This window comes from Humulus lupulus, chromosome 3 (genome assembly GCF_963169125.1).
Source record: "Humulus lupulus chromosome 3, drHumLupu1.1, whole genome shotgun sequence".
Lineage (NCBI taxonomy): Eukaryota > Viridiplantae > Streptophyta > Magnoliopsida > Rosales > Cannabaceae > Humulus > Humulus lupulus.
In genome coordinates, this window is record NC_084795.1 from 209,304,173 (window position 1) to 209,319,384 (window position 15,212).

The window sequence follows — 15,212 nt, forward strand, 5'->3', positions numbered from 1 at the left end:
ACGGCACGACATTGAGAATGTCATTGGCGGTTTCAATTGCATGTCCCTAGAACGAAGATGGTAGAGTTGAGTAACTAAGCATGCATCTAACCATTTCCAATAAATTTCTGTTCCGGCGTTCCGCTACACCATTTTGTTGCGGAGTATCTGGGGTAGTAAGTTGTGATAAAATCCCAAGTTCAGTTAAATGATCTTGGAATTGCATATCCAAATATTCTCCACCCCTATCAGATCGCAAGATCTTTAACGTTCTACGTAATTGGTTCTGAGCCATTGCTAGGAATTCCTGAAACTTTGAAACTGTTTCTGATTTCCTATGCATTAGGTAAATACATGAGTATCTAGAGTAACCGTCAATGAAAGTGACGAAATACTCAAAACCACCCCTGACTTGTACATTCAAAGGTCCACAAACATCTTAATGCACAAGACCAAGTGGTTTTTTGGCCCTATCACCCTTTGTAGAGAATGGACGCTTGGTCAGTTTGCCTTCTAGACAAGATTCACAGACAGGTAATTCACTTAAGGCGAGTTCCCTCAAAGGTCCGTCCTTTGTAAGTCTTTGAATCCTATCATAGCCAATGTGACCTAGTCTCAAGTGCCATAAATACGTCATATTATCGTTATCGGTCTTTTGACGTTTATTGGTCCTAAGTTTAGCTACTTTGAATAAATCATTATTAAGAGAGAGGGGTTTGTTAGGTCGCAGAATATAAAGCCCGTTTTCCAAACATGCAATACACAATTGTGATCCATTGAATGAAATAGATATATAAGAACTTGTGAAAGTCATAAAAAATCATTCTAATAGCAACATGGAAACTGAAATTAAATTTCTACTAAAATATGGAATAAAAAAAATCATCATTTAAAATTAAAAATTTATTTCCGAACTTCAGACGAGCTCTTCCTCTAGCTTGGACCGCAACGAACGCTCTGTTTCCAACTCTAAGATTTAAGCTGCCTTCGTTCACTTCCTCCCACGATTCAAGAAGCTATAAAGAATTACAAACATGGTTAGTAGATCCAGAATCAATAATCCAAATGGATTTATCATTCTCTAAAACACATGTTTCTAAGAAAAATGAACTATAATCATTACCTTTGTTTTCGCTGCTAGAAACTTGGGGCAATCTCGTTTCCAATGCCCCTTCTCTTGGTAGTGAAAACATTTATCTTTACCTTTCTTGTTTTTCATGTTCTTCCCCTTAGGCGTCTGTGCATGTGGTTGTGCACTCGTCTTTGCAACCTTTGCAAGCTTGGGGTTGCTTATTTGTCCACCTTTCCTCTTGTTTCCAACTTTCGAAGACGAAGCTGGATGAGTTTCAACCTTAGCTAGATCAGCAGCAACATCAGTAGTCTTATTTTCACTTCATTTACTAGGTCCACCCATGACAGGTTCAATAATCTGAAGCTCGTTCATGAGTTGCGTCAGACCATAGTTGAGTTGAGCATGAACGTGCAGACACAGTGCCATCCGAGAATTTACGGTACCATCACGAACGTGCAGAGACGGTGCTATCCAAGAATTTACGGTACCATCATGAGCATTGATGGTGCCATCATTAATGTGCGGACACGGTGCTCGTTCTGGGGATTCCTCAATCATGACGAACTCAGAGTTTTCTTCAATCAACTCTATGTTGATGTTCTGTTTCCAATTAAGGAAGTTTTCTCCATCGAAAGTTGAGAAAGGATGGGAGTAGACACTACTTAACTTAAAACTACAAATTATCAATAAAATAGAAATCAATCACATTTCCTTAATAAAACTTCTATTCACACATATTTCAAGAAATAACACAACATATACCAAAAATATGTAAGATATGAGAACAAAATACCAAAAACAATCATATCTCTATTTCTTTAGGGTTTTAACTAATCTATGATATCCTTGTCCCGGTTGGCGAGAGTAAAAAATAACACTAGTTAAATAGAGTTGTAAACTCATTTAATAATGGACACACTACTAACAACCTACTATTAAATCAGAATAAGAAAACAAAATCTCTTATTTTATGAGCTAGACCCACGGTTCGATAATCATAGATTTAGTCCTAGTAGTCACCGTAGGGGTGAGTCTAGTAGAATTTAACCTATAATTATCTATCTTTCGAAATCTAACATTGTCAAAATAACTAATGAACACCTTCCGTAGGGGGACGAATCAAAGCGCCTCGAGGCCCCATTAAGCTATTGACTATGTTAAACCAACGGTGGAGATCGAATATAATTATTAAAATAAGTTCATTATTAAATTAAAACAAATAGTATTTTTATTATTTATTTTTAGAAAATTAATGACTATGGTTTTCCCAAAAAAATTAAACATATTAAAATATTTTAAAACCAAAGTCTTATAATTTCCTATTAATTCTAAAGTGTCACATTGAAACAAATTCAATTAATTTAGAATTAATTTGTTGCTAATCAATATTTAGGTTTAACTAGTATAATGAACCTATACAATTAAGTCCAACTCAGGTAAATGGGCCTTAACAATTGGGCTTGTATGGAGGAGGGCTGGGTCCAGTATGTCGTTCCCACTACAAAGGCCCCATATCTTCCATACAAGGTCCAAAAGACATGAATTCAAACATTCATTTTATTAATTATTATTAATTGATTAGGCCTACTATAATCATGCAAAGCAAATTGGCCTTTACAAGTAGAATCACCCACAAGAGAGGAATTTTAACTTTACATTTTCTAATGGGCCCAAATAAAACCTATCATTTTATGAATATTTTATTTGGCAAAATCCATATATCTAACAAACATATGGGCCACTATATGCATCTAAGCCCAATTGTAAAAATACCACATATAATGCAAGCAGACATGTTATAATTGGATGGGCCTAATCATGTTACTATATGAGCAATTCTATGAATTATGCAAAAATACCACAATTTATTTCATTTGAAAAAATACCACAATTAATTATCTAGAATTTATCCAAAAAAAAATTGAAATTAATTAAATTTTTACAAAAATAAGTCAATTTAAATGAAATTTATCAACAATTAACAATATTTAATTTAAATTTCATTTATCAACAATCAACTTGGTTTTAGATTAATTTGAAAAAAAAAATAATTTAAATAGGATTTATCAACAATTAACTAAAGTTAATTTAAATCCCATTTATTAATTGGCTGAAAAAATGATATTTTTCAAAATTTAACTAATTTTAAAATTTAAAATCTATATCTTAACTATTTTCTAAAAATATCTTGTGTTGTTGCAACTATTAGCTAATATTTTAACAATTAAAAAAATATATAAATAGTTATAACAACCCTAAAATATCTCAAAATAGTTAAACAAATTCAAATATCCATAAAAATATCTAACTAACAATATTCAAATTTAAAATAATTTAAATATTAAAAACTATAGAATAAAAAGATATTTATATTTTCAAATAAAGATTTAATAAAAAAAATGAAGAATTTAAATGAAAATATCTCAAATATTTGATATCATAATTCTAATATTTTAATATATTAAAAGATTTAAAATTAAGTTGTTAGTCTATTTTTAAATTTGAATTTGAATCTTTGTAGAAAATATCTAATTATTTAAATCCCAACTAACAAAAATATCTTATTAAAAAAAAACAATTTTAAATGATAAAACAAAAAAGATGTTTTTGGTTTTGATTATAAATAATTTATTTCCACAATTTTAATTTTCTTTAATTTAAAAAAAAAAAGTTGGATGAATAGTACTAGTGGTACTGTTCACCGGTTACTGTTCATCGTGTGGCATGCGCATGGATGCGCGTGCGGGGAGCGTGGGTGAGCATGGCTGCCAGACAAAAATTTTCAATTTTTTTTTTTTGTGCAATTTTTCAAACAAAAACAATTTTCTAATTAATTTTTAACATATTTACACAAAATAAAGCATATATAAAAATTAATAACATAGAAAACACAACAAAATAACCTAAAAATTGCTAAAAATCACTTAAAATCAATATGCTTCATAAAAATATGAAAACCATCCAATATTCAAACATATCAAATAATCCAATTTTAAACACGTTCATGCATGAATATAAAGATTACTAAAGGCTCTGATACCAGTTGTTGGGAAAACTTATACAAGATCTTTATTTATTTTCATGTATATCTAATATTAAACAAATTAATATGAGATAGCCTAAAACGTATTTCTAAAATTGAATTCAAAGAGAAATAATGAATAGAATACTTATAGTATACTCAGTGGAATGAAAGAGTCATTCATTTAGTTTCTCTAACTCTAGTATCCTTTCTGTCGCAGAGTATTATAAAGAAACTGAACCGATCTTCTATTTTCTTCACAGTCTTCCAATGTACCCTTAGAATCACCTAGACTAGTGTGGGTAATCCTCAACACATAAGATAGATGCAGAGAGAAGAAGAGATAATAGCAAAGAGACTTGGAAAATGACTTGTGTTTAGAGAGAATCTAAAACTATCAGAAAATCTAACTTGTGACTTATCAAACTTGTCTTTTGACTTCTCTCTAAGCACTCCTTTTATAGACTCAATTAGGCCATTTAATTTAATTAAAGAATCAATAAAATAATAGCTATTTTAAAGCCCTAGGTCGAAATTATCATGAGCTTTAGGCCCGTGAAATTTCCCATTTGATTATAAGCCGATTGGACTTAAAAACAATGACTGTATTATTTTCTATTGATTTAATTAATTAAATAATTATTTAAATCCTTTATTAAATTAATTATTTATAATTTTAACCTTGATTTGAAATTATTTATTAATTTAGATACCAATTTATTTTAATTAATAAATCCGCCCTAATTTCTCTTTTCTTCTAAAAAATACATAACTCTGTGATACTATCCAAAATTGATCTGGTCAACTTTGATAATTCTAATTGATGATTAAATCAATTAATTGAGACTATTTAGATGATTTTATCCAAGGTACAATGGGGACTATGGGCCTATGAAATCAAGCTCCAACAAGTTATCATAAATCTAACAAATAAATTTACTAACTTATTAATTCCTCGTGACTCCACTATAGACTCAGAATTGCACTCTTGAATTCTTAGAACGCTCTATAAAAAATATAGGTACACTATTAATTATCCATAATTACAACCATAATTGTCACTCAATCCTCTATAGACGGTCTACAATGAGAAATGACTAAAATTCCATTTTACCCTTCATTGTATTTTATCCTTAAAACACTTAATTCCTTGTAAATGACATTTCAGTAAACTAATTTAATTACTGAAATGAGATCTCTATCATTTAACACTTGAACCAAACTAAAAGGAAACCATCGTTTCACTTCTTCATCAGAAGCTATAGATGTTCATATCTATGATTAACACTCCCACTTAATTATACTACCGAGTTCCCAAGATGTAAGTATGGGCTAGTCTGTAGGATAAGCTGGTAACGAACAAGTCAAAGAACTCAAATAATACAATCAGTTAGAATACTAACCACTCATAATTGAGATTGAATTGACCTATGGTCAACTATATGATATGACTAGAATAGATAATAACGATATGTTTACTTATCTTATCAACTGTCAATATCGGTCCTGTCCGATGTAACAAATACATCCGATCTTATCTACTTTGCTAATGTTCTGGAAAGAACATAACACTGTAATGTGTAAGTAGATCATATCGTAGATTGGCAACTCAGTGTAAATCCTGTGCACTGAATAATCTTAGGACTAACTTATTTTGAACATATAATCATATTTATTTTTCACTGTGATTACGTCACTATAAATAAGATTAGCTATATGCTCGGGATTTAATAGAAGTTTATGCTAAACAAATAATTATGAAAATAAAACATGTGAGCAAAGTGATTAACCAAGTCAAAAAATGATTTCTATTCTTTTATTGATAATAAAATGAGATTACAAAGAATTTGGGTTTTAATTAGGGCATAAAACCCCAACAGGCTTAAACTGGAAACTTCTCTTGGAAGCTCAAGAGGGAAGCTAAAGCTAAGCGAAGAAGAGGAAGAAGAGCTGATCTTCTTTGGGGTCAAGGAAAGATTCAAAGCTGGGACTTTGGGGGCTAGAAGCTTGGAACTTAGGGGTTTTACTCAGAGATTTATTCAAGTTCCAGGTAAGCTTTTAAACTTGTTAATCAACTGAAATTCTGTTGGTTTGATTGCTAGAACTTAGGCATGCATGGATTAGTTTCAAGATTGGTTTTGTGTGCTTGATGGGTGTAAGAGTTAGTTTATGAGCTTGTTGGAATGTTTAGGCCATATGGATAGGAATTCTAGACTTAATTATGAGGTTGGCTGACATTTGGAGTTTGAGAAATGGGGTTAAGCTCGGGGAAGAACTTGAAAGAAAAGCTGGTTTTCTGGGTTTGCAGGTTGAGCTGTGGCCCTAGGAGGGGTATGTTACGACCCGTGTGTGCGTGAGGCCTGGGGAGGCCTCTGTTCTTGAGACGCGGCGCGATGCTTGGCTAAGCATGCAGTGGCCCGTGTCTCCTTCTAGGGAGGCGTTTTGCCTCTGTTTTGGGGCATGCCGCAACCCTTAAGGGATTGGGCTGTGACCTTAGTTCTAAGAGTTGATTGTTTTGTAGGATTTTGGCTTGGGAACCCAATCGTTAAGGCTTGGGAAGGATTTTATCACCCAGATTGATAGAATCCAAGGTTCTGGAAACTAGAGTTGTAGCCCAAAGTTATTTAATGGATTAGAACTTGATGGATGGATGTTGTTGATGTGTTGTGACTAGGTTATCAGTGAGGCTTGGACTAGGGGACTGTGCTTAGGACATTGGTGCTTGGAAAGCTCGGGACACATGTAAGAGAATTGTTTGTACCCGTAGATCTATGTGGTGTGTATTGCTTGTGGTTTGCTATGTCATATATATGAATGTGACTGATCGAAAAGAGCCGGGAGCGGCAGAAGCCGGCAGAGGCAAGAGCCAAGTACGGCAAGGGGCCGGGAGCAGTGTTAGCACGCGGAGTGCGAGTGTCTAGGGCGAGACCCTAAAGGATACCTGGGATATTCTCATGGTGTGGACCGCGAACCCAGGGCTTGGTAAATCGCTTGGGACGGCATGACCGCTATGTGTTTAGCTTTATGGCTGCTTTGTTATATGCTTTTGTAATACTGAACTATTGTGATATTGTACTGATAAGATGTTGTGCTATTGTGCTTATGTGTTAATATGTTGCTATGATGCTATGTTTATGTTCTTTTGTGCTGCTATTCTGCTATGATATGATGTTGTTGTGTTATTGTGCCATTGTGTATTCTGATAACGGTTTAAATTAGTGTTTATTTGCTGGGATAAATTATAGTATGTTGTGCTTTAAGGTTCTCTTGCTGGGCCTCTTCTCACGGGTGCTCTGTGGTGCCGGTAAAGGCAAGGAAAAGATCAATCAACAATGAGTTAGAGGGCATGGAGCGGTGCGTACATGTTTGGTCTATTTGGCCGCCACGACTGGAGTATTTTGAGGAGCTGGTCATGAACATTGATTTTGTCGCTTAGGTCGACTTTAAAGTAAATTTTGAGTTGTAAATATGTTTTTTAAATAATGTTTTTGGGATCCCAATGTAATCCTATTCATGATCTAAAAGAACGACCTACTTTTATACCGAAATCTTATTTAAACAAGTTACATTTTAATTTACTGCACATTTTAACCTAAAACCTCGATTAGCGAGTTAATTGCACGTTTTAAACTTACTTGGTAACGACTCTAAGGAAATAGGGCGTTGCAACTTGGTATCAGAGCGAGCCAATGTTTATGGTTCTTGGAAAATTGACTGAACATGTACGCGCTCGTTGCCAGAGACAAGCTCGACTCAGGGTCGGTTGGTATTGAATGAAATATTTGTCTAATCAGTTAATAGAATGACTTTATCTACTTGTTAATGTAGGGAACATAAACAATATATATTTGTGCTTGTTATTTCTCTTGTTTGTTTGGTCCTGCTCGGGAGTGGATCTAGAAGGGATGATCATATCTGATGGATTGAGTCATTGACTGCAGACAGATTTAGAAGTTATGCATCAGAGACAGCCAAGGGGTGCAGGCATTGTTAATGCTGGGGTCGCAGATAGTATTCGGGACCAGAATCCTCCATCTGTTCCCAGGGGTTGGTAGCAGGTGTTCGATGATATGCAGACCAGATTACAAAAGCAGGAGGAAGAGATTAGGTGGTTGAGACAGTGGTTTCCACCTGGAAATGTTGCTCCATGTGTTTCTACAACTTTGGCATCAATTTTGATTCAGCCTGAGGGTGGAGGCAGGTGGAAAATGATGTATGAAGATTCTAAAGGCTTTATCCTCTAGTTTTGAAGGATGTTTAGATCCGTTCGGGGCTAAACAGTGGATGGGCATGGTTAGCTCCATCCTTGATTATATAGGAGCAGAAGGCAATAATAGAGTGGTTTGTGCCACATACATGCTACGGGAGGATGCCCAAACATGGTGGGAGGTGGTATCACAGACCCAAAATGTTGTTATGATGGGTTGGGAGGAGTTCCGACAATTGTTCAACGAGAGGTACTATGGTGACGCAGTCTGAATTGTGAAGACCAATGAGTTTATGAACTTGGTTAAAGGCAGTAAGACGGTGGCAGAATATGTTGACAAATTTGATGAGTTAGCCAAGTTCGCATTTGATTTGGTGCCAACAGATGTAGCCCGAAAGGAACGATTCGTTCGAGGGCTAAACCCTGGGGTGGCCCATAGAGTTAGGGTCACTCCAGTTCATGAGATTTCTACTTATGCTCTGATGGTAGGGAAGGCCCTTGCCATAGAGGACGCAGGAGGTGCCATATGGAGCGAGGGTGCCGTGGGGCTGGAAGCACAGGCAAGGGTCCCCCTATTTGTAAGAATAGGTGGGGCGAAAGACCTAGTAGTCAGAAAGGAAAGACCTCTGATAGTTCTACCACTGTCGATCATGATGTTCAGGGCCAGGGTGGCAATGAGGTCTGGAGAAGTTATCCAGTGTGTGTCAAGTGCAGGAGATGCCATTTGGGTAAATGTCGAGCAAAGACATGTTTTCTGTGTGGAATAGCTGGGCACATCATGAAACATTATCCAGAATCGAAGACAGAAGAATTCAGAAGTAAAGATAGCTCGACCTCGGTTTGAGATTCTGCCTAGGGGCAGCCAGAACCCGAAGTTGGTTCCTCAGAAATGACAGGTTGGTCTTCTAGTTCATGTTCTTTATATTATGTTAACTGAGTTTGGTGATACATACATTTTAATGGAGATATGGACATGGGATACCTACCGAATGAACAAAATGTTGTGGGGCTTGAGATTTTGTGTTTGATAAAAGTTGGTAAATACAGAGGAATGAAACAGAGTAGTACATGCAGAAAATTTATAGCAAGAACTGGTTGGGATGGTTATGCGATGGCCCTAGTATAGTCCTAAGTCTGGATCAGTTGGCTAATAAAGAGACTCGACTATGACTTTAGAGTGTCTAGCCGTAGTGGTAGGTACCACTAAGGTTATGCTAGGTAGATAAAAGGAAAATGGACGGGTCAGTGGAATTTCAAATGGGTATGTAAGGGTTTGTCGAGATTGATGTCATGATTAGGACATAAAGCGTACCGCGGGAATAAGGCAGGAATAGAGCTAGCACCAGAGACATCGTGAAGAATGATGCTAATTGAGCAGCTAAACTTAAAGGTTCAGTTAAGGGAGTTTCTTAACTTAAAGGTGACCAGACAGAACATTTCACAATAGGGCGTGCCAACGTCATGGGTTAAGGAGAAGGTCAAGTTTGCAAGAGTATATGCTGTATGTGGAAGCCAAACAAAGTAATTGTTAGGAGCGAGTATCCACTGCTATGAATGAAGGATTTATTTAGGTAAGTTATATGTAACTTTGTAAGGAATGGTTTGGGACTACTTTCTGTTAAGAACAGAATATGGGAAATCCTGGGTTGTCATCGCCGAGGCTGGGAAAGCAAAGATTGCAGGTGAAATTTCAGAAAGGATAAACTCTAAATTCTCTAGTTGATAGTTAAGGTTATCTAATGGGAAGTGATGGGGTTATGCATAAATCAGCCAAGGTTAAAACTATAAGGAAATTGTTTAAGAAACACTGTGGGACCGGTGAGGCACCATGACTTCTATTTGAGACGTCCTTGGGGATGGTTACACCCTAGATAGAAGTATTATAGAAATCTAAAATTTGTTTGTGTTGATGGTGGTGTGATGGACTTTCAGAGATGGGAATAAGGGGGTTGGTCTGCACGTCATGGTATGAGGGTATGCATAGGATGGACGAGTACAGGAGGACAGCATGGTGGGCACTGTCCATGCGTGGAACATGGGGTGTTGGTGTGGTACATCAAGGACTAGGGTGCACTTGTATACACATTGAAGGAGTGATCGTCTGAACCCTATAACAGATATATGGGTAAGGACTTAGATGTTCTACATGGGAAATCAAGTTGATAAGTGGTGTTGGTTAGCCACAGTAAGGAGGGAGAAATGAGTGAGACTAGCCCGAAGCTTGAGTTTGATGAGTAACAGGTACACCTCTAGGAATGAACAGTTGAACACAGGAAGAAGATTTTGTACGAAATGGTTAAGAATTTCATCGCCTTAGCACAGATAAGTTAGGATATGTGAATTGGGTGAATGAGTCGGTGAGCGCTGGTATTGACGATAAGACATGGGATGAGCGTTGGGTTACCTTTTTACAACTAGTGTATCCAGGATGTTGAGTAATGGAAGGCCCACGACTTGATCTTTTGGTAAGTGGGAAGTGATAATTAGAAGCCAGAAGGGCTATTGTGACTCTAGGATGTCCTAAGGTTAGTATGAAGAATTATAGCTATGGACCGTAAAAGGTGAATCACCTGAGTTTGTGGGTAAGGTGAGTAAATGCGAAAAGCTAGAACCAGATCTATTGGATTGACACACTATGGTTGGTGTGAGTAAGATGTAAAAAAGGGGGTGTGTATGGAAGAAGACCATGTCTCCCCACTGGTCACCAAGTCGGCAGTGTTAGATTGAGACTCTTGGGTTTCCATGTTTGGGAAAGGGTCATAAAAGGTGATGAATATGTGGAGGAAACCTAGAATTAACAGCGACAGCTATACATGGCTCACTTGGAAGAATAACTCAGGGTTTGAGTGTTTACCTCACTGAAGGGTATAGAGTTCGCAAATTTGAGTACGGAAACGTGGGATTCCAAGACTAAGGACTATGTACTTCACCGAGTATTGTGGGTTAAGTAGGGTAAAAGAGTTTGGGGAGAGGAGGAAGAAATTTTGATCCTAGATTGGGATAGATCTTCAGGATCCTAAAAAGGAATGGGCTGGGAGCCTACAGCTGGCCTTACTCCAACATGGGAGGGTAAAGGCTCATGAGATATTATCAGAGCCAATTAAGGGGAGAAGTGTGAGTACTACCCCTAATCGGGCAAAGAGGTCCTAGAGGTTCAAAGGAACTGGTTGTACAAAAGAAAGTTGGTAAGACCCTAGACGCAAGAGATAGAAACATACAACTTAGATCATCCTTCTGGTGTTTGTATTGTAAGCAATGATAAGGTAGGGAACCTGGTTCAAGGGTTATAGCCAGGGTTATGGAATTATTATCCCGAGAGGTTTGAATAAATTTCGAGGACGAAATTTCTGTAAGGTGGGGATAGTTGCAGCGTCCCAAATTTGCTAATAAGGCTTAGGGCCTTGATTAGCGTGCCTACAGGGCAATATGTGATTTATTATGTTGATATGTGAATTTAATGAGAATGTGATTAGAAATGCATGTTTAGGTGAATTAAATATGCATGTAGGCTCCATTTGGTTATTAAGGGCATGTTTGTAATTATAGCTCGTTGAGGGCATAAATACAATATTTGTGATTATTGTGATTGACGCCATGTGTGAGTGGTGATATATTTAAGATGCACGATCCGAGACAGTCCTAGGGAGCAGTTTAGGTAGGAAGTCACAACGGGGTCAAATACCCGGCTCGGGAGGAGCTTAGGGGCATTTTGGGAATATTATAATGTGTCCAGGAATTATTGAGTAGTAGGTAGTAATTTAGTAATGGTTAGGATATGTTGGGATTAAACGGGGATCTATAGGAACACTTAGGGACTTAATGGGATTTGATAAATGACTAAATTGCCCTTGGGTTTACTTAAGGGTTAAGGATAGGTTAAAGGGGAAAATGGGTAATTTGGCTTTAAGGATGGATAGACTTGGCAGAGGAGAAGTCATTCACGTTTTCTCACCTAGGCTTAAACTAGAAATATCTCTTGGAAGCTCTAAAGGGAAGCAAAAGCTAAGCAATGAAGAGGAAGAAGAGCTGATCTTCTTTGGGGCCAAGGAAGGATTCAAAGCTGGAACTTTGGGGGCTAGAAGCTTGGAACTTAGGGGATTAACTCAGAGATTTATTCAAGTTCAAGGTAAGCTTTTAAACTTGTTAATCAACTAAAATTCTGCTGGTTTGATTGCTAGAACTTAGGCATGCATGGATTGGTTTTCAAGATTGGTTTTGTGTGTTTGATGGGTGTAAGAGTTAGTTTATGAGCTTGTTGGGATGTTTAGGCCATATGGATAGGAATTCTAGACTTAATTATGGGGTTTCCTGAAGTTTGGGGTGTGAGAAATGAGGTTAAGCTCGAGGAAGAACTTGAAAGAAAAGCTTATTTTCTGGGTTTGCAGGTCGAGTCGCGGCCCTAGGAGGGGCATGCCGTGGCCCGTGTGTGCGTGAGGCTTGGGGAGGCCTCTGTTCTTGAGGCACATCGCAGCGCTTGGCTAAGCTTGCCGCGGCTCGTGTCTCCTTCCAGGGAGGCATTTTTCCTCTGTTTTGGGGCATGCCGCGACCCTTAAGGGATTGGGCCGTGACCTTAGTTCAAAGAGTTGGTTGTTTTGTAGGTTTTTGGCTTGGGAACCAATCGTTAAGGCTCAAAAAGGATTTTATTACCCGGATTGATAGAATCCAAGGTTCCAGAAACTAGAGTTTTAGCCCAAAGTTATTTAATGGATTAGAACTTGATGGATGGATGTTGTTGATGTGTTGTGACTAGGTTATCAGTGAGGCTCAGACTAGGGGTCTGTGCTTGGGACATCGGTGCTTGGAAAGCTCGGGACACATGTAAGAGAACTGTTTGTACCCGTAGAGCTATGTGGTGTGTTGTACGGTGTGTATTGCTTATGGTTTGCTATGTCATATATATGAATGTGACTAATCGGCAAGAGCCGGGAGCGGCAGAAGCCGGGAGAGGCAAGAGTCGGGATCGGTAAGAGCCGGGAGCGGCAAGAGCCAGGAGAGGCAAGAGCCGAGTACGGCAAGGGGCCGGGAGCAGTGTTAGCACGCGGAGTGCGAGTTGCCAGGGTGAGACCCTAAAGGATACCTGGGATATCCTCACGGTGTGGACCGCGAATCCAGGGCTTGGTAAAGCGCTTGGGACGGCATGGCCATTATGTGTTTAGCTTGATGGCTGCTTTGTTATATGTTGTTGTAATATTGAAGTGTTGTGATATTGTACTGCTAAGATGTTGTGCTATTGTGCTTATGTGTTAATATGTTGCTATGATGCTATGTTTGTGTTCTTATGTGCTGCTATTCTGCTATGATATGATGTTGTTGTGCTACTGTGCCATTGCGTATCATATAATGGTTTAAATAAGTGTTTATTTACTGGGATAAATTATAGTATGTTGTGCTTTAGGGTTCTCTTGCTGGGCCTCGGCTCATGGGTGCTCTGTGGTGCAGGTAAAGGCAAGGAAAAGATCAATCAACCATGAGTTAGAGGGCATGGAGTAGTGCGTACATGTTTGGCCTATCTAGCCGCCAAGGCTGGGGTATTTTGAGGAGCTGGTCATGAACATTGATTTTGTCGCTTAGGTCGACTGTAAAGTAAATTTTGAGTTGTAAATATGTTTTTTAAATAGTGTTTTTGGGATCCCAATGTAATCCTTTTCATGATCTAAAAGAACGACCAACTTTTATACCGAAATCTAATTTAAACAAGTTACATTTTAATTAACTGCACATTTTAACATAAAACCTCGATTAGCGAGTTAATTGCACGTTTGAATCTCACTTGGTAACGACTCTAAGGAAATAGGGTGTTACAGAAAGACTCCATCTTGAGGGGTGAAGGGGTTGTTTCCTCCTTTGACCTTGATGACTACGTAGCCAGTCTTAGAGTGAGCCTTCTTGATTTACAAATGGAGTTAGCATTTATGGAGGAGAACCATCCACCCGAGCCTTCACCTCTAGGTCCTCCTCTTAATGAGGAGGCATCTCATAATGATTTCGATGCTAACCCTGGTTCTCCTCAGACATTGTCTATAGTGCGCTTGTATTTTATGCTTCCACCTCTGACCTTTAGGTGGAAAACTCTCACGACCAGAAAGCAGCGGAGACATAAATGGAAGGTAAAATACCATGTATTGACGTCACCCTTTTCCTTTGGTCTTGCAGATATGTTAAAGACAGGTTGTCGAAACGTGGCCCGAGAAGCCAGATTTTGGCCCTTTTCTAGCAGCCTCCCTTGTTTCCTAGATGTCGCAGAATAATTTGATGGAACTAATGAAGTACTACTAGGTCAATAACAAGTTCCAATGTTATGTGCCTACTTCTAAGTGTCGTGCCTATGAGTTGCCCCCTGGTTCTACAACATTCAGCGAGCACATACTGATGGTGAGAGGCACAATTCCTCTCAATCTATTTTTCGTCCAAATACTCAAGTACTTTGGTCTCGCTCCGCTTCAGTTGGTGTCAAATAGCTAGTTGACCCTTAATTGCCTGTACATGGTGTTTATGAAATTTGTGGGACATGCTCCCTTTACAAAGGAGGTGCACTTCATGTACAACCATATGCTAACTCCTAAGTCGAAGGGCTTTTATTTCTGCACAAGGCCAATGCTCAAGTCCCGCTGATTGAGGGTGGTGTCTCCAATCTCGGATTGTGGAAACAAAACTTCTTCTTTGTCAAATGCCATCCTTCAGTTCGCAAGTGCTTTTGCTCTTCCCTGAGTAAGCATAACGTTTTCCTTTTGCTATTATTATCGTTGTTGTTGGGGTAACAATTGAGCTGGTGGTTTAGGGGACCTCGAACCTCCCAAAATATTTACTTAAGAGCTTCATTGCATCGAGATCTTTGTTAATGTCAATGCTATATAGAAGATGGTCACCTACCTTTTTATTTTGGCGAACCTTAATGCCTATGGTCTTTTGACCGCCTCCGATCTTGATTTGCT